The sequence below is a fragment of the Myotis daubentonii genome, chromosome 4, assembly GCF_963259705.1.
Source record: "Myotis daubentonii chromosome 4, mMyoDau2.1, whole genome shotgun sequence".
Classification (NCBI taxonomy): Eukaryota; Metazoa; Chordata; class Mammalia; order Chiroptera; family Vespertilionidae; genus Myotis; species Myotis daubentonii.
The window spans coordinates 11,254,294-11,278,957 of record NC_081843.1 but is presented as its reverse complement, the minus strand read 5'-3'; the positions used below and the strand labels follow the sequence as shown (position 1 = coordinate 11,278,957).

At 55.8% G+C, this 24,664-nt stretch overlaps 1 protein-coding gene across 2 annotated transcripts in view; it reads left to right on the top strand.

Moving 5' to 3' along the window:
* The window catches only part of SBK1 (SH3 domain binding kinase 1), a 53,785-nt gene that overhangs the window by 21,581 nt on the left and 7,540 nt on the right, over nucleotides 1–24,664 (top strand). Inside the window, exon 1 of one of the 2 annotated variants that reach the window (XM_059692445.1) lies at nucleotides 8,663–9,593. The exons of the other annotated variant lie outside the window; for it this stretch is intronic. The gene's annotated coding sequence lies outside the window, so the exon portion shown is untranslated. Of the gene's footprint in view, nucleotides 1–8,662; nucleotides 9,594–24,664 lie in introns of those variants that run through there. 2 annotated transcript variants of the gene reach the window in all.

The window sequence follows — 24,664 nt, the reverse complement described above, 5'->3', positions numbered from 1 at the left end:
CATGTATCCCTGTGCCCAAGGGAGCAGGACATTAGGTAGCAAATAAGAAACACCATGACAGCCCTGGCCGGTGTGGCTCAGTTGCTTGGAGCGTCGGTTGGTACACCAAAGGGTGACGGGTGTGATTTCCTGTCCGGCACATACCCAGGGTGAACAGGACCCTGGCCGGTGTGGCTCAGTGGAGAGAGCGTCAGCCTGCAGACTGAAGGGTCCCGGGTTCGATTCTGGTCAAGGGTACATGCCTGAGTTGCGGGCTCGATCCCCAGTGGGGGGCACAGGAGGCAGCCGATCAATGATTCTCTCTCATCATTGATGTTTCTATCTTTCTCTCCCTCTCCCTTCCTCTCTGAAATCAATAAAAATATATATTTTTTAAAATTTAAAGAAACACCATGACAGCCTGAGAGAGAGGCCTGGGTAGGAAGGAAAAGCTTGTTCCTGCTTTCTGAAAGGGACCATCCCCCTCCCCGTTCTGTGTGCACCGGCCCTGATGTCAGGTGCTCACACCTCACAGATGTTGAGTGCTTCGCCCCTGGGAACTGCTGCTGTTATTCAGGACCCTGCAATTAGAGAGAAACAGGGCCCCAGCAGAGAAAGCCCCCCGGCCCCTGAGACAGCTGCTGGTCTTTCTCTCCCAGGTGACTGGCCCGGGCCAGGAAGAGAACATTCCCCGTCCCCGTGGCCCCTTTCCGGGTCTGCATGTGAGCAGGGGCTGAGGATGAGCCGGGGCGAGCCCCTTCCTCCCTGGCCTCAGTGGTCTCATCTGCCAGCTGGGTCCGTGCCCTACGCATCTCCCTCTGGTGGTGACAGTGGGTGTGCATGTACTTTGCCAACGAAATCATGGGTAGAAGTGCAGGTGGTGGTCATGGTTCCTCTGAAGGGTCCCTGGGTCAGGGCTCGATGTCTGCCGCCCCGCCCCTGAAATGTCCAAAGAGGGTCTAGCTTTAAGCCTTGAGGGATGGGCGACAGGAGACCAGGCCTGATGGTGACTTCAGGCCCAGGTGTCAGCAGCGTACATGGCCCTGAGGAGGTAACTGCAGACCAGACCCTCGGTGGCTGCAGCCCCCGGTGGTCCCCGCAGGTCCTGGGAGTGGCCTCAGTGGCCTGCGACCCCTATGGTGTCTGCAGACCTTAAGGGCACCCGGAAGCACCGGGCATCTCCTTCCCCTCCCTCCATCCGCCTAAGCCCCCATCTCTCCCAGCCTAGAATTTGAACAATTCTCCAGGATCCACTTAATTAGCCAAGCTCGTTAACTCCCACAGGCTTCTCCTCCCCACCTAATTAACTGACTTAATTAGGGCTTACAGGCCGGCTCCACCCAGCCCCCTCCTGCTCCTACCCTGCCCACCTCCTCCAGGCCCCTGGCTCAGCCACGCCTTGCCAGGCAGGGCACAGGGCATGGATGAGACCTCCACCTGTGTCCCTCCCATAGCCCCAGGGCACCAGGACAGTGCCCCTCCCCAGCAGCCCTGCGGCTGGAGTGTGAAGGGGGACAGGGAGGTGGGTGGGGAGAGGGATGGAAATGTCTAAAATGAAATCGGATGTGAGGAGGAGGTGAGGCTGGCGTGGATGGATGGGCTGAGCGGCAGGCGGTTAGGGGCCTGGATTCTGGAGCCTGCCTGGGTTCGAGTCCCAGCTAGTGTGCGAACTTCAGCGAATGCTTCATTCTGTCTTAGATACATAATGACCATACCACCCCAGTGTTATTGTGAGGTTTAAATGAGTTGATAGGGGGCAGGCTAGGGGGGGGTCAACGGGGTAGGAGGGAGGGCGAGAAGGGGACATATGTAATACTCTCAACAATAAAGATTTAAAAATGTTTAAAAAATGAGTTGCCCTGCGTAAAATGCTCGGAGCCCGCCTGGCACGGATCTGTGCTGTTACAGAAGTGGGTGGGGAGGAGCAGAGGTCCTGAGGGTGAGGGGCTGGAGGATGGAGGGGAAAGCCAGAGGGTGCTGCTCCTAGGCGTCAGGGGGACCCCCAGGCAGCCTCTGAGATGCCAGGAATGGACAAGGCCTGGGACCTGCACTTGGGCTGCTGACTGGGAGGGACCCCTGGCCTGAGAGAGGGGAGGGTAGAGGGATAAACAGCAAGAAGAGCTCATCCCAGGGTGTCCCTTTCCCGCGTCAGGACCTCTATACTCTGTGCCTCAGTTTCTCCAGCTGGGGGAAGGCCTCGCCTTGTGGGGGTACCTGGCGTACTCTAGATGCCTAAGAAATGTCTAGAGCCTCAATCCTGAGCAGGGAGATGGCATGAAAAGCATGTGGGCCCGGCCAGTGGGGCTCAGTGATTGAGCACCGACCTATGAACCAGGAGGAGATGGCTCAGTTCCCAGTCAGGGCACATGGCCAGGTTGTGGGCTCCATCCCCAGTGGGGAGCGTGCAGGAGACAGCCGATCAATGGTTCTCTCTCATCATTAATCTTTCTATTTCTCTCTCCCTCTCCTCTCCTCTCCTCTCTGAAATCAATACAAATATATATATATTTTTTTTTTTAAAGAAAAGCATTTGTGGGGAGGAGCTCAGCTGCCCTTGACCTGCCCTGGGACCAAAACAAAGCAAAGCAAGAGGGCTGTGCCGGCAGCAGGCAGGACGCAGGACGCAGGTCGGACACAGGGCGAGGCTCCTGGGGCTGGAGTGGAGGAGGACACGCTCTGAGCTGCCGGGCAGGCTCCGGGGGAGAGATGGCCCACCGGCCAGTGCGCGGGAAGAGGCAACATGGGGCCCTGAGCACTGGGGTGGCCCTTGGCCTCTTTATCTCACAACTTCACCTGTCCTGGTGTGATTAGTGTAGTGTCCCCCCCCCCCACGTGAGTGGAAACTCCTGCAGACGAGGATGGTCCACCCTTTCATCTTAAAGTCCTCACATGGCAGGTCCCCACTAACAATGGGAGTGAATGGAGGCATGGATGCCTCGGCCGGGAGTCCAGAGGCTCCTGATGCTTAGAGGGAAAGGGCCCCCCTGTGGCAGCCCAGGCCCCCACTCTGCACGCTCAGCGATGAGCCCCCCAGCCCCTCACGTGGCCCCAAGAACAACCACCCTTAGGGGGCAGGAGCCGGTCTCCAAGGATTCAAGGACTCCGGGGCAGGCTGAGGTCCCTCTGGGAATCCCCTCGCACCAACTGGGATGCTGAGGACGCAGTGACTATGGGGGCAGGGAGGAGACTCTTGAATTTACCCCTGCCTTTTTAAACCCTTCAGAAATCCACAGTTATATCTGGTGCAAAGAGCGTGGGGTTGCAATTGATAGAGACCCAAGTCCAGCTGACATAAGCACAAAACGGACTCCTGGATTGCACACCTGAAAAGCCCAGCCTCCAGGCCTGGCTGGATCCAGGGGCTCAAATGATGGCAGGAGGGTCTGACTCTCCATCCCTTGGCTCTGCTGTCTGCTGTGTTGGCTTCCTCCTCCAGAGGGTCTCCCCGGGGAGCGCTCCAGGCCGACATCCCACCCTCTGCCAGGGCAATGGGAAGGGAGTTCCACCCAACCGGCTTGGCTTGGGGCACAATCACAATGGCCAGGGGCTGCGTTGCAAGCCGCCCCTAGAGCCGACCGGGTAAGCCCCTCCATCGGAACCCCTAATGAGGACAGAAGGGTATGCCAAGGAATGTGGGTCCCCGAAGGAACGCTGGGCTCTGTTGCTAAAAGATGGGGGACATCTGATGCTGAACAGCTGAGTTCTACTCCACTGGAACAGGTGGGCATCAAGCCAGACCCAGGGCCCTGTTCTAAGGACTGGTCGTTGGTAGCAGACTGGGGGTCTGTTCCCCGCCCATAGCTCCCTGGCCCCCTCCCCACTCCAACTTGGCAGCATCCTCTTCAACCCCCTACCCCCAACCTCCCCTCCCGCCCCCCCCCCCGCCCCGCCCCGGCCCCAGGGCCTTCTCTGCTCCAGCCTGCTCTGCCTGCAGCCCACAGCACTGCCTTCCCTCGGCAGCTCCCACCAAGGGACGCCAGGAGCTGGGGTATAACACGTGTGCTGTGCACTCAATGCATTTTCTACACGGTCTCTGAGAGCCCCCATGGGGTTCGCTGCCAGTTGCTTGCAGCAGTAACCTGCCTGATAACGCCCCCCTGGTCACTGCCTTCCTGTTTCTTCTCCGCTGGCCTCCCTGGGATCGCCCGCCAAGTCAACTGTTTGCTCTCAAACCGGCTTGTGCAGGGTCTGTTTCTGGGAAATCCAAACTAGGACATCTTCAAAGCCAGCCCCAGGGGTGTACCAGACAGCGCCGTTTCTTCCCGAAGGCCTACGGTCCCGGGGGTGCCAGGAAGGCGGCCTGTTCCCCAGGGGACTGGGGACTGGACCCACTCTGAGTAGCCCTGCCTGGGTTCTGAGGGTCCCGGACGGGGCCCCCGCTCTCCGGAACGAAAGACAGTGGAGAGGAGAGGAGACCCATCCAGGCCTCACTCCACACCTTCCAGAGAAACAGCCACATCCCATCCCACGGGCACCAGCATTCAGAGCCGCCAGAGCAACGGGCATGGATGCCAGGGGACCAGGCGGTCGGATGTACTCCCCGCTCCCATGCTTCTCCGAGGCAGAAATGAGGTCATTTTAGATGGTTCTTGGACCTGGTTTTAGGAAACAGAAACACACAATGAAAACGTTATTTGGGGTTTTCTTCAAGATCCCATTTAAAAACACTTCCAGCCCGGCCGGCATGGCTCAGTGGTTGAGCATCAACCCATGAGCCAGGAGGTCACGGTTCAATTCCCAGGTAGGGCACATGCCTGGTTGCAGGCTCGATCCCCAGTGTGGGGTGTGCAGGAGGCAGCTGAGCAATGATTCTCTCCTATCACTGATGTTTCTCTCTCTCCCTCTCCCTTCCTCTCAATAAAAATATTTTTTAAAAAAATAAATAAAAATAAAAACACTTCCACTGAATAGGCTTTAATTACTTGGAAAGAAAATACAGAAAAGTGAAAACCTGTGCAGATCCACAGCTAGAATCAATGTAAACATTTTATCATAATTGTGTCAGATGTTTTTAATTTTAAAAAAAAGAAAAGAAAGAAGTGACAGAGGAGGATGAATTCCTGTTATCTGCCCCACCCCAGGCCCATTTCCTGCATTTTGTTCCCAAGGGCAACACCCCATCATTGAGATGTTCTCCTCGTATCAGTCAGCAGGCTTTTAGCTGCAGAAACAGAATTCCCTTCAAAGCAGCAAGTCGGACTCAGCAGCTCCGCGCCGGCACAAAGGGCAGGCCTTCCCTCCCCACTCGGCGGGCAGGGCGCTTGCCAGCATCAGTGGCATCCTGCTGGCTGGGTCACACTTGCATTTCCACATCAGAGGTGGGAGCTCATCAGAACTCTCGCTGGAACACTGTGTTTCTCACTTCAGCAGAAACTCCAAAAAGGCACGGAGAGACTCAGAGCTCCCTCACCCCAGCTGCTGTGCACCCGGCGGCGCTGCCCGCTGTCTCGTCTGACCCTCAAAGGTTCTGGAGGGATTCCTGGTTTCCCTCCTCAGCAATGACTTAACTGGGGCTCCCTGGGGCCCTGGAAGCTCCCGCTGCTAGTGGAGCTCCTGTCAGCAGCTTCTTCTGTAACCTTCACCCAAAATGTCATCATCTTCAGCTCCCTACACCCAATTGGCTCTGAGCTGCTCAGTCACCTTGCCACCAGGGTCCCTGATTATGCTGTAGGGGCTGGTCACCAGCAGCAACATCCTGGGCATGATGGTGGCCATGGGGGAGGGGTTCTTCCTATACAACAAGACCTTCATAATGCAGGCCAACAAGCCAGGAACACCTCTCTGTCATGATCTCTCTCTCTCTCTCTCTCTCTCTCTCTCTCTCTCTCTCTCTCTGTCATGATCTCTCTCTTTCTCTCTCTCTCTCCTCTATCCCCTCCCTTCCACCCTCTCTAAAAATCAATGGAGCTGGGCCAGCATGACTCAGTGGTTGAGCATTGACCTACGAACCAAGAGGTCACCTTTCGATTCCCAGTGAGGGCACATGCCCAGGATGTAGGCTTGATCCCCAGTAGGGGGCGTGCAGGAGGCAGCCAATTGATGTTTCTCTCTCATGGATGTTTCTATCTCTTAAAAAAATCAATAAAAATATTTTAAAATTGATTTTAGAGGAAGGGAGAGTGAGAGAGATAGAAACATCAATGTTGAGTGAGAACCATTGATCGGCTGCCTCCTGCACACCCCACATGGGGGGCTGAGCCCACAACCTCGACATGTGCCCTGATTAGGATTCGAACCGTGACCTCCTGGTTCATAGGTTGACAATCAACCACTGAGCCATGCCTACTGGGCTGAAAACATGAAAAAAAGAAAGAAAGAAAGAAAGGAAGAAAGAAAGAAAGAAAGAAAGAAAGAAAGAAAGAAAGAAAGAAAGAAAGAAAGAAAGAAAGAAAGAGAGAAAGAAAGGGAGAAAGAAAGAGAGAGAAAGGAAGGAAGGAAGGAAGGAAGGAAGGAAGGAAGGAAGGAAGGAAGGAAGGAAGGAAGGGAAAGGAAAAGGAAAGGAAAGGAAAGGAAAGGAAAGAAAAGAAAAGAAAAGAAAAGAAAAGAAAAGAAAAGAAAAGGAAAAAAGAAAACATTTCTTCCCTCTTCCTCTTTCTCTAGCCTCCCTCTACTGCTGGCCCTATGGCTCATACTTCTCCATTAGTTTGTTTGAGGCAATAAGGCCTTACATGAAGAGGATTAGAACAAAATTAGGGTGAAATCTGAAACTTGGGAACACTGGTGGGACAGGGAGGGGTGAGAGAGGAAAGGGAGATGTAGAGGAGGTATCTTGGAGGATCCCTTGTTTCGGGAATAAAATATTCTACACAGGAAGCGAAGTGTATAAGGCGCAGAGGTGTGAGAAAGCAGATGTTTTAGGCACACTGGCTGAGGTCAAGGCTGAATAGAGAAGAGGTGGCTTCAGTAGGGGACCCCATAGGCCAAGGGGTTGAACCCCAGGATAGTTACGCTAGAGCAGTGGTCGGCAAACCGCGGCTCGAGAGCCACATGCAGCTCTTTGGCCCCTTGAGTGTGGCTCTTCCACAAAATACCACGTGCGGGCGCACACGTGCAGTGCGATTGAAACTTTGTGGCCCACGCACAGAAGTCGGTTTTCGGAAAGGAGACAGACGAAACAAGTATACAAGACGAGTGTGGATGGGAAAGTTGGAAGGGGTCGACCTCAGCGAACGTACCAATCAGATTGAGGACGTTTTTAGCCAAGGCCAGCTTAGGAGTACCCTAATTAAGTTAATAACAATGTACCTACCTATATAGTTTAAGTTTAAAAAATTTGGCTCTCAAAAGAAATTTCAATCGTTGTATTGTTGATATTTGGCTCTGTTAGTTTGCCGACCACTGCCCTAGAGGTAACTGGGAGTCATTGGCAATTTTAAGGAGAGGAGCAACCCAATCCACTTTGTATTTTGCAGAGCTGATGGGCACATAGGAGTTGGGTTCTAGAAAAAGAAAAAAAGTCTAGGTAGAGGCAGGAGGGAGGCAAGTTAGGAACTAAGACATTGTTCTCGCTAGCAGAGGTTTCATACAGATGCCCCATGAGCCAGATTCGGCTCCCCAAAAATGTTTCATTTGGTCCATTCAGAATTTCTGAATTTTGGAAATTTAGAAGATGTTTTGTTAGAATATGGCTTCCCTGCTTCTGCTGAAAAAATTATCTGTCCATGAAGGGCCCACAATGCTCCAGTTTGCTTCACCCCCACCACTCCCTACCACCTGACACCTGGCCCCAGTCACTAAGGTATGTGACCTATAAGTACTTGAGTTTGCAACCCCTGGCTCTAAAACTTCTAGAAAAAGTCAAGGTAGTTGGGAAGAGTATGCTGGGTGAAAACAAACAAAACAAAAAACTCATCCCTAAACAAAGAGTTGGAAGAAATAGAGAAGGCATGGGGTTTGGGGGAACTTCCTCCTTAGGGAAGCAGTGTTGCTGGGGCTGCGTGGATGAGGCTAAAAAGGAGACAGAACGCTGTCCCTATCTCATCTCCATCCTCATCCACCTCACTTACAGGCCAAACAGACCATGTTCCTGCACACCTGGGTGATTCCTTTGCACATGGTGCTCCCTGTGCCTGGAATCCCCTTTCCTCCCTTCGGTCTGGTGAGCACTGCGCATTCCAAAATGTCACTGCCTTTTACAACCGGTGGAGAGGCGGCTGGGGCTGGCCATGACCCGCAAAGCCCCAGTTTATGACCTCTTCTCTGGGTAGGTTGTTAGTTCTCGAGGTCTGGCTCAAATAGGATGGATGGAAGCATAGATGGGTAGCTGCATGCATGCGTGGATGCATAGGTGGCTGCATGGTTGCATGGGACACAGAAGAACGGATATAAATGAATGCATATCCTATTGCAGAGCTCTGATGTTTCCCTCCTTGAAATAGACACAGGCTCCACCCCACAAGAGCAGACTGGGACAGTCTGGGACAATCTGGTCCCGCAGGGCCAGGAGGATGGACCAGGTGACCCTCTCAGACTCCCCCGAGTCCTCTCTAACCTCGTTCTCGCCCCCTCGTGGGCTCTGACCTAGAAAGACGGGATGGGAAGATAGAGAGGAAGCCCACCGGCGCTAGGACCCAGCGAGGCCGGAAAGCGGGGTGGGGGCGCCGCGCGCTGCTCCCTCCGCGCGGGGAGAAGCGGCGCCCCGCCGCGCGCGGCGGGTTGGCGCGGCGGGAGGGAGAGCGCGCGCCGGGCGAGTGCGCGTGCGCAAGGGCGCGCACCGAGCGGGACGGACAAAGGGGCGGCGGCGCGCGGCGCGGAGGGTGGAGCCGCGAGCCGGGCCGGCAGGTGCGCGCGGGGCGGAGGGCGGAGCCGCGATGCCGCGATGGAGCGCAGCCCGGGCGGGCGCCGGGACCGGGGCCGGAGCGCCAGGCGGAGCGCGAGCCCGAGCCGCAGGCAGAGCCCGGACCGGGCCGGCGTCCGGGACCGCGGGGCCGGGCTGCTCGTAGCGGCGGCGACGGAGCCCCCCAGCGGCTGAGGGGCCTCCTCCCAGCGCTTGCGGGCGGCCGGGACGCAGCGAGCCCCCGCAGCCGGGGAGCGGGGGGATCCCCCACGACATCCAGACCCAGAGCACCCCAGGAAAGCGGGGGGAGGCCTCCAGAGCCAACACAGAACGACTCCCCCGCCGGGGACGGCGAAGACTTCCTCCGTGTTCAGGAGACAGCGACGTCCCTGCGGTGCCACGGAGACTCCCCTCTTCGGTCCGGGCGCCCCCCAAGACCGAGAACGCAGTGACCCTCCTGTCCGGGAGCGCGGCGCCCCCCCCAAGATCCCGGCCAGTACAACTCCTGACCTCAAGGCACGAAGACCCGGCTCAGAGCGCCCTGCATCAGGGAGCCCTAGACCCCCCAATTCCGGCGCACAAACCCCAAATCTAGGGACCTGAGGACGGAAGAGCTATTCCTCACCAGCAAGAGGCCTCGGGGACACCCCTGCACACACACACACACGCACACACACACACACACACTCAAAGCTCCAGGACCCGGCGACTGAGCCCCTCGCGGCGCCCCTCGCATCCCAGCCGGCGGCGGTGGCGCCCTGAGCCCCCGGGCCGGGCTGACGGGAACCGAGACGGCGCCCAGGCCCCCCGCCGCGGCGTCCCCGCGGCCCCCGCCCAGGTAAGCCAGGCCCAGGTGAGCCCAGCAGGTGAGTGGCCCCCGAGGCCCCTCGACCTGCAGGTGGGGACGGTACTGTCGCGTGCGCTCTGCCCCCTCCCCAGCGTCGCCATGGAGCCGAGGCTGAAGGACGTCTCTTTGTGTCTCGCTTGGAGGAGCCGCGCCCCCTCCTCCCTTCCCCCACCTCTCACCCTCGCCTTGGGGTTCGGGCCCAGCTCCCGGCCCCACGGGAGGGGTGGTGGCAGAGCACCGTGCGCCACGGAGAGGGGGAAAGAGGGTAGAGTCCCCCCCCCTGCCCCCCCCCCGCACGCTCCCCCCACAAAAAAACACACACCTGAGAGCCTGGAGCAGTTGGATCCTCGGTCTTTGGAGTATTTATATTCCCCCCACCCCCACGGCCAGGCTGAGTTCTCAAGTGAAGTCCCTCCTGGGAGAGGATTTGGGGGTGTTCACAGGTCAGGGGACCCCTTGTGTGTGGTCCTAGGGTGATGGCTGGGGCTTTGGGCGTGTGTCTTTGTGAGAGGGCAGGGAATGGGTGTGTTCAGGAGAACGGGTGGGAATGCCTTCTTTTCTCTGACTCCACTGCCCCCCAGCCAGGTCGCAGTGGGGGGGCTTCACCCAGGCCACCTGTGCTCCCTGCAGGCAGGGAGGGGGCAAGCCCTTTCCAAAGTGAGGCACTGGTTCTGGGGAGGGAGGGAGGGAGGGAGGGAGGGAGGGCGTCTGGATGAAGAAGCCATTTCGGGTCAGGCTCCTTTCTGTCCCCTGGTGCCCCAGGGGCTGCCTTCCCTTCTGACCTGACCTCCAAAACGCCCAGGGCCAAACCGATTGGGTCAGCATGTCCCGGACACCAAAGGGCGTTCCAGGATGTATACACGCTAGCGTTCCAGGATGTATACACGGCAGTGCCCACTGCCGCCACCGGGCCCTGCAGCTCATGGGACAATGGGGGGGGGGTGCTGTACCCTGACATTCTGACATTCTGTATCAGAAGGGGCTGACTGGTGCCGAGGAAACACTTTGGGGTTTCCACCCGCCTCTCCTCTCTGGCCCTCTACAGGCAAGCAGCAATGCTGAAGGCAGGACGCTGGGTACAGGTAGCCCCACCAGGAGTTTCTTTGTTCATCTCTTCATTGAACAAACTGAATCTAGCAGGCACTGGAGTCAAGGTTCTCTTTCTCACTTCATCCCATCTTCTTTCCTGATCGTCAGACCCCTGGGATGTTCTCAGTTTGCCCGGGCCACACCTGAAGCACTTGATCCCCATCTTGCTGCAGACTTGGGGTCCCTGAGGCTGCGTGGCCAATTCCTCCTTCCCCCTTCCCAATACCGAGTACCCCCACCCCGTCTGCTGCTGGCATTGACCCAAGGGGGAGGACGTGGTCAGCAGGGGAAAGGGCAGGAGGTGCTTCTGGCCGGATCTCTGGCAGCCCCTCCTGCAAATTCAAGGACAGTTGAGGCGACGCCCCTCAGCACAGGCTGTGGGGGAGCCAGCTGCCCTGAAGACTGGGTGATCTTGGGCCAGCGTGTGACATCTCCCAGAGATGACAGAGGGAGCCACTCACTCACTCTGTAGCTGGAGGGGCGGATGTAGATCGCATTTGGGCCTCAAGAAGCATCCAGGTGTGTCCTCTCCGTCTCTGCAGTGATTCCCACAGTGGGTTCCCGGGAGCCTAGGGCCTTGCCCCATGACCCACAGGCAGGGGAGTGGAGGGAGAGACCGAAAAGCAGAGATGGGAGTCACTGTGACTAGGGGAAACCATCAAGAGGTCAGAGGGGCGCGGAGAGTAAGACCTCCCCTTCTCACTAACTTGCAGTGGCTCCCTGTTGAGTCTGGACTGAACCGCAGTTAAAGCTGTGCAGTGTGGCCCTCAGCCGCCTCCCCAGTGTCATCCCCCATTGCGCACTCATCATCCTGTACTTCACCTCTGGCTCATCTCCCTGTCCCCTCCCTCGCTCCCTCCGTCACCTGGTGCTGTTCCCCAACTTGAAAAGCTACATTATTGGGAGGCTCAGGAGCAGCTCTCTGCCTCTACCTCCCCTTTTTATCTGGCCTGGGCTCACAGAGTGGAGAGCTGCATTGGGGCCCTGGAGACAGTAGAATTTGTCCACATGTGCTGTGAGCATTTGTCTCCACATCTAGACCCTGAGCTCCAGGACACGGGACCAGATGTCTCGTCCCCATTGCATCGGTTTTGTCTAGCCCCAGACCCAGCATAATATACAACACATGTTATAAAATACAGCTTCTAGACACATTTTGATGATCCGAACAGTGTTTTTCCTCATATTTGCATTTGTTGCCAATGCTAAAAAAAACACACACAAGAATTTCACATACAAATATTGATTTTGGGCTCCTATTGAAAAAGCAGATGATGTGGCGAGCTGAGGCAAGAGCCAGAGTGACAGTGCTGACCTTTAGACAGAGCACCACACTCCAGCCTGCCCCCAACCCCACCTGGCCTGTTCACTCAATAACATGATAGGCGGCTGGCTCTGCAGGCTTGGGGTGGAGGCCAGAAAGTGTTTGCTCTGTGGGTGACCTTTGCCTGTATGTGTCTTGCACACGCAGGTATTCTCTACCTCCCCCACGGCCTCGTTAGAACATGCACGGAGCAGCACCCCGCTGGGGTCCTAAGGCTGTGAGGAAGTGAGCCCGAATTCCCGCCAGAGTCTCAGTAGCCTGGCCCACTTTCTCCTCTTCGCCCATCTTGTGCCCCTCCCCTACGCTAGAAGGGTTCAGCTGCCAACAACTTGGTTTAACTGTCTCACTTTCCCAGGAGCAAAAGTTCAAGGTCCTAGGCCCAGGTCTTGCTGAAGATTCTTGGGGGAGGACTACACTCTGGGCTCAGTTTACCCATGCGTCAGAGAGGAATTGGAAGCCATAAGCTTCCTCTTTGTTCCGACTTTCTACAGCTTGAGACCAAGCTGCTCTAGTTTGAGTCAGGCAGGAGGGATGGGGGGGCCTAGATTCAGAAGTCACTCAAGCCCTAACCGGTTTGGCTCAGTGGATAGAGCGTCGGCCTGCAGACTGAAAGGTCCCAGGTTCCATTCCGGTCAAGGGCATGTACCTTGGTTGCAGGCACATCCCCAGTGGGGGGTGTGCAGGAGGCAGCTGATCGATGTTTTTCTCTCTCATCGATGTTTCTAACTATCCATCTCCCTTCCTCTCTGTAAAAAAATTAATAAAATATGTTTTAATAAAAAATATCAACATTCCCTAAACAGGTGCTTAACCTCTCTGAGCCTCAGATCCCTCCTCTACAAAATGGGGGATGACACTTGGGAGGTGGCTGAAACCAATGGGCGTTGCCAAGTAGCTGGGCCAGGGGGCAGAGGCCAGCGCTGGGCACCAGGTACTCGGCATGGCCCTGGGAAGGGAGTGTGCCGCCTTCCTGGATGAAGGTCTACAGCAGCCCTACGCTGGAGGGACAGCAGAGCACCATAGTTGAGAGCACAGGCTCTAGACCTTGCCTGGGTTTGAATCCCACTTAGCTGCTGTGTGACCTTAGGCAAGTCATTTAACCTCTCTGAGCTTGGTTTAATCCTGTGGAAAACAAGGATAATGCCTACCCCAGGGTCATCAGGGCGAGTGAGTTAAAGCATGCAAAGGGCTAGGACCTGGTCCAGCGCGTGAAAAGTGCTCAGTAACTATTGGCTCTGATTTAAAGTTGCACTGGCAGGTGGGAGACTCAGCCTCCGGTAACCACCTTGCTTTTCCTATAGCCTGTCTGGGGAGGCTATAGGACTTTGGTGTTTGAGAGGCTGTGTGGTGCTTTAGAGCAGGGAGGAGTCCAGGTGCAGTGGCTGGGGTTCAAGCCTGAGGGCCTGCGAGGGCCCGCCCAGTGCCTTGGCCCCTGGCTCTGCCCGAGGGTGGCCTGGCCTGAGGCCCTCTTCCTTCCCAGCTCTGCTGTCCAGGTGCTTGGCCTGCCTGGCTTGTCCCCAGGCTTTCTGCCCTAGGCAGCTGGGCCTCAGGCCAGAGCCTGGATCAGCATCCCCAGTGGACTCAGGGTTTTCCCCAAACTACCCCCTCCCTCCCCTACTCCTCTGGCCTCAGGAAGCTGTGGCAGTGGGGCCTGGAGGGGCCAGTTGAAGCCCACTCCCCTCTCCTATCCACCCACCTTCCCCAGTCCCCACCGCAGCCTGGCTACAGTCTGGAGGTGGAACAGGTCCAGACTCTCAGGTCAGGCCCCACTCTGGGAGCCAAGTAATATTCGGGTTGGAAGGAAGCAGGGGAGCATTTTTTCAATGTCAGGCACTCCATGCCCAGCACCGGCCATCGCTTTCTCATTTAGTGCTGAAAACAGCACTAACCCAGAGTGGGGATTTGAGCCCAGCTCTGAGCCCCCAGAGGTTTGTGTGAAACTGGCTGCAAACTGCCTGGGTTTGAATCCTACCTCTACCATTCATTGACTACATGACCTTGGACGAGGCAGTTGTCTTCTGTGCCTCAGTTTCTCCTGATGTGGAATGGGAATAATAACTGCTCCTATTCCCTAGGGTGGTGGGGAGGATTAAAGAACCCCTTACAGGTAGAGCACATGTAGCAGTGCCGGCTGCTTAACTGTTCTCATTACTTCTGCCACACGCTGCGGGATATGCAAATGAGCTGGTCTGGCCAGGGGAAGTCACTGCCCACCCCACCCGCTCTCCTCCCTTGGCTTTCACAGTCCTGGGAGAGGCAGAGAATGTCCTCAATGCCTCTGGGTATTGGGATGGCCCTGGGGGGCTGGGGTGTGGGCTACACAGAACAGGGTCGCTGCCTCCTCCTGGTCAGGACCCAGCAGGCTGCAGAAATCCCCGCCCAGGGCAGTCCTGCCATAGCAGGGAGATCCTCGTGCCTGCCAGCTCCGACCCTGTGTCTCCTGGAGGAGCAGGGGGCCCACATTTAACATGGTTTAGTGGTAAAAAGTACCACCTCTAGATCCTGCTGTGTGACCTTGTGCCAGGTGCTTAACCTCTCTGAGCCTCAGATCCCTCCTCTACAAAAAAGGTGGATGTACCCTAACCAGTTTGACTCAGTGGATAGAGCGTCGGCCTGCAGACTGAAGGGTCCCAGGTTCGATTCCGGTCAAGGGCATGTACCTTGGTTGCGGGCACATCCCCAGTAGGGGGTGTGCAGGAGGCAGCTGATGGATGTTTCTCTCTCATCGATGTTTCTAATTCTCTATTCCTCTCCCTTCCTCTCTGTAAAAAATCAATAAAATATATATATTTTTAAAAAGGTGGATGGTACTGTACCTACCTTGTGGGGTCACAGTGAGGATTAACTGAATGAATGTGTAAAGTGTTATGCATGGCACTGAGTATCCACTAAGGGTTTGCTCTTAATATTAGTTCTCAAAAGCCCTGAGCAGAAGGGAATGTTAATGCCACTTTTTTATTTTATTGATTTGAGAGAGAGAGAAACACCAATCAGTTGCCTCCCGTTCCTACCCGACTGGGGATCGAACCCACAACCTGACTAAGAATTGAACCTGCCACTTTTTAGTGTATGGGATGATACTCCAACCAACTGAGCCACACCGGCCAGGGCAGCCCCACTTTTATTTTTTATTTTTTTTAATATATTTTATTGATTTTTTACAGAGAGGAAGGGAGAGAAATAGAGAGCCAGAAACATCGATGAGAGAGAAACATCGATCAGCTGCCTCCTGCATGCCCCCCACTGGAGATGTGCCTGCAACCAAGGTGCATGCCCTTGACCGGAATCGAACCTGGGACCCTCGAGTCCGCAGGCTGACGCTCTATCCACTGAGCCAAACCGGTTCTGGCAGCCCCACTTGTATAGACTAAAAAAAAAAAAAATAGAGGCTCAGGAGTGAAGGTCTTTACTCAGGGTTTCCTATCTAGAACTTAGGGAAGACTCTGCCCACTTTTCCCTCATTCACTTAGTCTACAGGGCAAGACCTGTCAGAAAGACCCAACAGGACCTACCCTGGGCTCCCGCCGCAGTCCCGGGCATACCTGCTGATCAGCTTTCCTGCCCCCACACCTCTGCTCACGTGGGGCCGCCGCAGGTGGGAGCTGCGGGTGGAGGAATCTGCACCCGGGACTCAAGCCCAGGCCTCCCTCACCTCTTCCCTCAGCCTCACTCCAGGGAGAGTGGTGGAGTCATGTTGTCTCCACCTTTCGGGGCCTGGCACACGGATGGCTTCAGGAAGGGCTTGCTCAGGTCCCGAGTTTGGCGTGCATCTCGCTCAGAGCAAAAGGCAGGTCCTGGCTCTGACCTCAGAGGCCAAGTGCATTGCCATTCCTTTTACCTCTATCCTCACCTCCTGCCCCTACCCCTTACCCGCCACCCTGCACCCCTGCTGGCCTCCACTGCTCCCCGAGCACACCAGGCACGGTCCCCACGCCTCTGCCAGGAAGGCTCTCCCTCCACAATATCCACATGCGCAGCATTCCCAGGGCCTTTCCTGACCCCGCGTACAGTTTCATTCCCTACACTGGGCATTTCCTCGCGTCTCCCTTTCCCCCTCTAAGGTCTCCCTGTCTGACACACATCTCACCTCCTTTGTTACTGTCTGCCTCCGGCTAGAATATAAGCCCTGGAGAGCAGGGCTGTGTGCTTGGCTCATGAATGTATTGCAGATCCAAGAGCAGTGCCAGGCACAGTGTAGGTGCTCAGCAAATCCTCACTGAGCGTTCTGGAGCCAGGCGTTATCTCTGAGCCACGTCGAGCTGTGCGACACTGGACACGTCACTTAATCTTCCCTTCTCTGAGTCTCGGCTTCCTGAACTGACAGGTATATACTCTAGTGGGAATAAGACAGTTGTGAAGTTGAGTGAGTCAATATATGTAAAGTGCTTAGACTCTGAGTGTTTCATAAATGTTGGCTGTTATTAATACTTAAATCTGTACCATTATTATCCTTATTCTACTGATAAGAAAATGGAGGCACAGAGAGAGTAAGTGACTTACCTCAAGCTTCATGGCAAGGAACAGTGGTGACCTGGGTCCACCCAGGAATGCCTGTCTCTGGGGTCTGGGCTCCCAAGCTAGGCTACATCCCCCGTTCCATCCCTCCATAGGGGCTCAGGGAAGGAGGGAGAGGTGAGGGCTGTGGCTAGGGAAGGGCTCTTCTCTTCAGGGAGCCTCTGCTCCCCCAGCCATCTCTCCAGTGGCCACCACCTGTCCACTGATGGACACCCCGCCAAGGGCCCTGGCCCAGCAGCCAGTGGCGGGTGCCTACCCTGCCCTCCGCCCTCCACTCCTGTTGCTACCCCTGAGTGTTGGGCTGCCCACCTCACACAGGCAACAGGCCCATCCATGCCTCCTCCCACACCCACAGAGGCTGCCACAGGTAGGCTGGGAGCGGTGAGGCTGGGGCTCTCACCGCCCCATAGGGCGCCAGGTGCAGTGGACAGCGCCACAGGCTGTTAATCACCCCCAGGATGTGCCTCAGGGGAGGGGCGGGGAGGGAAGGCTGAGAGCAGAGCCAGAAGCCAAGCCTGGCAGGGAGGGCAGTGGGAAGAACCTGTTCCCGGTTTCTATTGCTCAGTCTTGGGACAGTCCCAGTTCTTCCTCTTGGTCTCCTCACCTGGGAAGTTTGTGAGCTGGGTCACATGATCTCCAAAGTCCCTTCTGGCTCAAGCATGTTCAAGGGCCACTGGAAAGGTATGGATGGGCGTATTGCCATTTATTTAACCAAATCTGCAGATTGACACTTGGGTTGTGTCCAGCCTTTCCAGCCCTGGGGGCCTGGGTTACCACTCTGCAGCACTTCTCCATCCTGGCTGCCTTGCACTTGGTGCTGGGCCTGTTTGGGTGCTGTCCACGCCTGTGGTGCTGAAGACAATGGGACTAGCGGGCGGCCTGGGCTGCAAACCAGAGACCAAGTGCAGAGAAGATAAAGCAGAGAAAGTTCAAGGTTCCGTCCCTGGCTCTGACCCTCACTGGCTGAGTGTGACCTTGAGCAAGTTGCTTAACCCCTTTGGGCTTCAGCATCCATATCTGTAAAATGAAGATTGAATGGCAGCAGCAACGTAAAGCATTGGCATGTTGAGAAAATAGATGATAATTTTACTCTATTATTTTAGAGACAGTAAAGCATAGTGGTTAAACTTTTGACACTGGAGTGGTGATGCCTGGATTTGAATCCTGGCTCTTTTACTGGATAATCTTGATCTCGTGCCTCAGTCTCCTCATCTATAAATTGGGATGATTAATAGTCCCCATGTCAGGATGTCGTGAGGATCAGGTGAGATCATTTACGTGAAGCAGTTGTCACATGACAGGCGTTCCCTAAGTGCCAGCTGTTATTATCACTTTCCTCCATGTCTGCTGTCCTTGGGGCTGGGGTTAGAGGGAGGCAGCACCTTGTCCTGCCGACTCCCTGGCCTCTAGCCCAGCCCTGCCACTGGCTTTCTATGTGATTTTCAGCAAACCACTGTTCTCTTCTGGCCATCAACCTCCGCATCTGTAAAATGGGGCTAATGATACCCTATGCAGGCCCCTAGGAAAATAGCTTTGTTCCTGTAGGATCGCATACAGGACAGCCAAGATATAAAAAGTTACAACTTCCCAAACACTTAAAGAATTATTCACCCAGCGTTTGTCACGCCCTGACTAAGTGTTAGAAATAGGAAGATGATTAAGGCATGGGGCTTGCTTTCAGGGAGCTCTCGGGTTTCTTGCTGAATTGTTAACCCCCTTCAAGGCTCATTCCGGTGGCACCTCCTCCAGGAAGCCACCCGAATCCCTCCTGCCCGTGCCCTCTGGAAAAGCTGGAGCACTGACCATGGCCTTCCTGGCTGCAGGTTAGCTAAGGCCTATTTTCCCTGCCTTCCTGATTGGCAAGCTTACCCCCAGATCTGATACATCGCTTGGACCTGCTTGCCTCGTGTTAGCACCTAAGCAGTGCCTGGGCTCGAGTACGTATGCTCCTCTGCAGTCTCCAAGTTGCAAGTTACATAAACTCAACTCAGACCTGCTTATGGGAAAGGGAAACATTTTGATTCATGAAACAAACATTCAGGAGTATAACTGGCTGTAGACATGCCTGACCCAGGTGCTTAGAGCCGCAGTGACCTGGTGGATGGGAAGATCCGCTGGTCGGCCAGGTCTGGGTGGAGACAACCCTACTGAACCACAGGGGCCGAGAGAGGCCCTTCCCTGAAGAAAGAAATTGGTGCCAAGCAGGGGAAAATATCACAGGCCCATTCACAAAACCACTGAAGGGGGCCAAGGCAGTGGGCGTGGGGGGAATCGGGGGCATCTGTAATACTGTCAACAAAAAATTTAAAAAAGAAACCACTGAAGTGCGTGAGCTAGGCAAGAGCCAGATCCAGTCTGCTCTTCAGAAAATTCATCTGATCGCATGTATAGGAGCGGGGGTTGGAGGGGAGGAACCTGGAGGCAGGCGAGGGGAGAGTGCGGGGGTGTGGGGAGCTGATTCAGACATGCAGGCTAAGGAATGAAGCTGCAGCCTCTGGCTTTACAGGGGAACACAAGTGAAGCAGGCGAGGGCGGGCGGAGGGGTTCCCTGTCCCACTCAGCACCTGAAATTCCATCTGGTAGCTGCTTTTTCACAGGGACTTATTTTAATAATAATATCGACCCAGAGAGGTGACCCACCCAAACAGCCATCCACTCAATGGCATCTTTCCAGGTGAGGGCTTTGTTAAGGATACCCCTGGGAGTGCCTGTGCTTATAGCCCAGGGACCCGGAATCTTAGAATCCCAGAGTGAGAGTAAGAAAGGCCTGACTGATAGCACTTAGTCCGACTTGGCCTTCTACCTATTCCCAGACAGATGCCCACCCAGGGTCTGCCTCCCCGCCGCCCCACTTCCTCCCTGCTGCGACTTCATCTTTGAATTGCTGTCTGCCTGGATCTGCCTTCAGGGGCCTTGAAGGGCACAGTATATGGGGTCTGAAGCCTGATGGCCTGAGTTCAAATCCCAACTGTGCTAATAGTTAGCTGTTGGCAAGTTATTTAGCCCGCCTGTACCTCAGTATTCTTTCCTGTAAAATGGGGATAACAGTAGCTATCCTACCTCCTATCTAGCTCCTACCTCCTAGACTTGTGATTGTTAATGATTTAATTTATAGTGTTAGCACAGCATCTGGCAAATGGTAAATGCTCAGTAAATATTAGCCAGGCCTGGCCGGTTTGGCTCAGTGGTTGAGTGTTGACAGGAGGTCATGGTTCGATTCCTGGTTGGGGCACATGCCCAGGTTGCTGGCTCGATCCCCAGGAGGGGGGCGTGTAGAAGGCAGCCGATCAATGATTCTCTCATCACTGATGTTTCTATCTCTCTCCCTCCTTTCCTCTCTGAAATCAATAAAGATATAAAAATAAATAAATATTAGCCAGTATTGTTTTTCTCTCAGGATAAGGACAGGCCCCCTTCTCTTTACAGGCTGCTCGCCTTCCACCTACTCCTGTAACTGCATTCTTACCATTTGGTTGCCAGTGTTGTCACCATCAAGATTACCTTCTCTAGCTACACTCCAGGCAGTCAGACACACTGAGGTCCAAGTCCTACTCTTTTGCTCACTTGCTCCATAAGCCTTGAATTAGGATAACGCTAGCTTCTATAACAAATAGGCCCCCATATCTCAGCAGCCTAACACAATAGAAGTTTACTTCTGGCTCGTGTAAGATGCCGAGTGGGTAACCCTCCCACACCCAGGGACCCAGGCTCTTCCTATCTTGTAGATCCACCATCCTTCAGGGTCTTGGAGTCCTCCGCATCAAGTCAGCATGCAGAAGAGAGAATAGAGAGCCCTGGCCTGTGTGGCTCGGTTGGTTGGGCATTGACCTGTGCACTGAAAGGTTGCTGGTTCGATTCCTGGTCAGGGCCTGTGCCCAGGTGATGGGCTCGATCCTTGGTAAGGGGCATGCTGGAGGCAGCTATTTTGATGTTTCTCTCTCTGAAATAAATAAATAAATAAATAAATAAATAAATAAATAAATAAAAATGCTTTTTAAAAGAAGAAGAGAGAATAAAGACATGAACCATTCTTAAAAGTCCTAGCCTAGCTGTGACACACACATCATTTCTGTTCTCATCTCATCAAGGAAATCAAGTCCAGTGACCACAGCTGGACACAAGGGAGGTGAGGGGGTAGTGCCCACAGCTGCCTGCCAGCAAAGCTCTGTGTTATAGGAGACAAAACAGAGTTGGTGGGCAGTTGGCTCTCTTTGCTGTAACCATAATAAGTCAACCTCTTGGGCCCCGCTCCTCATAAAATAGAAATGATCGCTCAATGTGGCCTGGCTGTACAGCTCTATACATTTACTAAAATCATCAAATTGTACACTTTAGGGGAATTTTGTGATATGTAAGTTATACTCAAGCTGGGTGGGTTTTTTGTATGTGTTTTTTAAATCCTCACCCAAGGATATTTTTTTGTTGATTTAGAGAGAGGGAATGTCAGGGAGAAACACACCGATTGGTTGCCTCCTGCACATGCCTTGAGCAGGGCCCGGGCCGGGGAGGAGCCTGCAACCAAGGTACATGCCCTTGACCAGAATCGAACTGGGGACCCTTTGGTCCGCAGGCTGACGCTCTATCCACTGGACCAAACTGGCCAGGGCTGCTCAAGCTGTTCTCAGGAAATAGGAAGTGTGCCGCCCTCCTTCTCAGGATGCTTGTGAGGACTTGGTGACGTTTTTGCCAAGCTGCACTATGTGTGCACGAGGGAGCAGGGGATGGAAAGGAGGCCTGAGTGGGGTTATGCATTGGGGGTAGTTTTCATGGGGCACCCAGCTCAAGCCACCTGCCAACAGGAAGTGGTAGTGGTTCCATCTTGCCTCTGGCTTGGGAAACCCTAGCCCGACTCTGCGGCCCTCCCCGCAGGTGGAGGAAGGCCCAGCCCATAGGGCCAGAGCTTTTGTGGTCACAGCCCAGGCTGCTGCCAGGAAGGGGGGGCCGCCACCCTCCTGCCTTCAGCAGCACAGATGGAAGCCGAGGGCTTCCCTTGGGGCCGGGGAGGACATGCATTGAGGTGCCAGTCATGTGGGCCCCGGGGCAGCACAGTCAGCTTGAGAGTGGACAGATGCAGTGCCAACGACACAGGTGCGGCCAGCAGCCCCACTGCCTGGGCCAGGCAGCTCGCAGCCGCTCCATAGAGCGGAGGCAGTGACGATGGTGGAGGTAAAACTTGGGTGAAGGTCCCACTGACGCCAGACGAATGCCTCCGGCCTCAGTGCCCCCCGAAGAAAGGAACTGGTCCCTGTTGCCTAGACTGCTGTGAGGATTAAGGGGGTGATGCACGTGAGCACCTGGACCAGTGCCGGCACCAGTGCGCTGTCCACAGGAGCTGAGTGAGTGTGGGCGCGCCCTTGGCCAGGCTCCGCCCTCTTCCAGGCCTCACTTCCCTCACCTGGATATGAGGGGCCAGAGGTGCTCCCGCTTCCTGACTTGGGAGCCCCCCAGCACTAGCTGTATGACCTTGGTCAGGCGAGTCTGTGCCTCACTCCCCTCGCCCCTAAGAGGGGGTAATAATAATGCCCACCCGTGGAGCAGGGAGGAGGGAGGTCGTCCTTAGGACGGGCCTGACGCAGCTGCTGCTGCTGTTGTCATTATTCTTTTCTTCTTCGTCTGGATGTGGAAGCCGAGGCCCAGAGAAGCAGCGTGACTTGCTCAAGGTCACCCAGCCGAAAAGTGGTGCACGTTAGGGTCAAGGCCGAGGCTGCTGAGCCCCAAGGCCCGTGCAGGTTCCGTCACTCCCCACCGCACCTCTGAAGTCACGTGCGCAGTAAGTGGGTCAGAGGCAGTGAGTACCTGGGGGGATGACGCAGCAGCGGGGACCGTGTGTGGATTCATTCCTTGTCTCCTGCTGACACCTTGCAGGGAACAGGCCTGTAGGGACAGGGAGGTGGGCAAGGAAGGCGACCCCCAAAACTGGACCCTAGGAACCAAGGCCATAGATAGAAAGAGTTTAATCTGATGTAGCCCCAGCCCCTCGTGACCTATTGATGGGGACAGGCAAGGAACAGCTGAGACACCCCAAGATACTCAGGGTCCTGAGAGAGACATAACCTGTCTGAACCCTGGGATCCGAAGAGACAGGAATGGGGCAGGAGGGAAGGCTTCTTGGAGGAGCGGGACCTGAGCGTACTGAGACCCAGGAGCTGGCGGGGGGTGGGGGGTGAAGGCAGGTAGCAGGAATGTGGAAGAGGCTGCAGAGAGACATTCCAGCTGGAGAGAGGCGGTGCAGGGCAGTGGTCAGCATGAACTGAACCTGGGGTGAGGGGGCAAATGGTGGGGCTAAAATCCACTCTGTGGCTGTGCCCCTGACCCAGCCTGGTGCCCAGCCAGGGCAACTCTGAGGCCAGGGTAGCCGGGAGGAGCCAGGCACCAGCAGACCCTACAGGACGGAGCAAAGAAGGGCTCCTAGCACCTTGCAGCTGCCCGTCAAGCTCCCCAGTGAAGTGGACACAGCCCGAAGTGGGAGCATTGCACATGTGCCTGCACACGGGCCCACCCACCTCAGCAGCCCTGGGGGGTCCACACAGTTCAGGAGAAGTGGGTCAGCCCAGTGTGTCTCCCTAGTGGGCAGCAGAGGGCGTGTGCTCATCAGCACCCCTGGGGAGAGCCCCACACTCCACAGAAGGCAGCCTCACTGTTCCTGCTGCATCAGAGCTAGCGACTCGCTGTCCCCGGGATCCTCCAGGCGGGGTGGATGTTGACAGGGGGTGGGAGAGCTGACCCCTTCCAGCCCTGAAACCAGGGAAGACTATGGTGGGAGATAGTGCCCACATTAGCCCAGCTCCCACTGCAGTCTCTGCCCCAACACCATCTGGTGACTGCAGCCAGAGGGCCCAGTGCTATCCAGCCAGGCGCTGGGATTGCAGAGACGTGGTGACGGTGTATGGCCGGGTCGGGTTCACCACACTGGGGGGGTAGAGGGAGGGGGCAGGATGGGGGCTCTGGGGGCCTGCCACCATCCCCCCCTCTGGGGGTCTGACATGGGCTAGAGACACTGAGGGCATTCATGTGGCATTTCAGATGGTCTCCTGGCATATGTTCAGGCTGAGAGAAGTAGGAGAGGAAAAGCAGTGGGCAGGGGAAGCTTCTATTGGAACAGGCTTATTCATGAATGGAGGAGGGGGGGCCGAATAGGGGGGCAGGATCCTGAGGAGGAAGGGTGGGAGCCAAGCTGAGGAGGGAGAAGGGCCCCCAGCTCCCAGCCAGCTGGGAGACTGCAGATGGGGCTGGGTGGGAGGCCAGGAAGTTCCCTCCTGATGTTCCTCCTCCCTGTGAAGTGGGAGGCTGGGTCGTGCAGAGGGAAGGGGAAAGCAGAGGAGGGTTTGGGTCTAGGAGAGGGGCTGAGCCAGGGTGAGGATGCCCGGCTCACGGAGAACTCACCCGGCTCCCAGCCTCTGGTCGAGCGCAGCCAGAGAGAATGTAGATTATACTGAACCTGCACACCTCACACAGAGAGCACTCTTTGGGCCAGACACCAAGCACTTCACGTCTGTTAACTCATTGATCCTCACAACAGCCCGGAGGGAGAAGGGACTCATCCTCCTTATAGATGGGAAACTGAGGCACAGAGAGATGAAGTACCTTGCCCAAGGCCAACCAGCTAGCGAGTGACAGAGCTGGGGTTCAAAGCCAGCCGTCTGGCTCCAAGTCTGTGCTTTCTCTCAGCCATGGGCAGTCTTGCAAAGGGTGGCTGTGAGGGTGTTGGGTGGCACACCTGGGATGGAGGTCGAGGGGCGTGCAGGGAGCAGAGGAGGCTCCGAAGTGGCAGGCTTCTGTCAGCACCGAGAGTGCAGTGCCGGCCGCTCCTGCTGCTGCACACCCAGCTCCCCAGTCTAGTCCCCCCCCCCCATCAGACAAGAAATGCAGGCCCAGAAGGATTCACTGTTACCCAGGCCTGGACTCCCCACTGCAGCTCTCGGCCCCCAACACCATCTGGAGACAACCTGTACCTCTAGGGAGTGGGCGTGTCCAGCTTTGTGGACACTGAAGGGGTCAGTGGAAAGGGGAGAGGGCGGGTCTGTGGGACAGGTGCTCTATCCTCGTGTCTGGGGCCCAGGCAGGGTCCTGGGACTCCAGCTGTGACTCTGTGTACCTCAGCTGGCTATGCTGTCATCTGTGGTGGCGGAGGGAT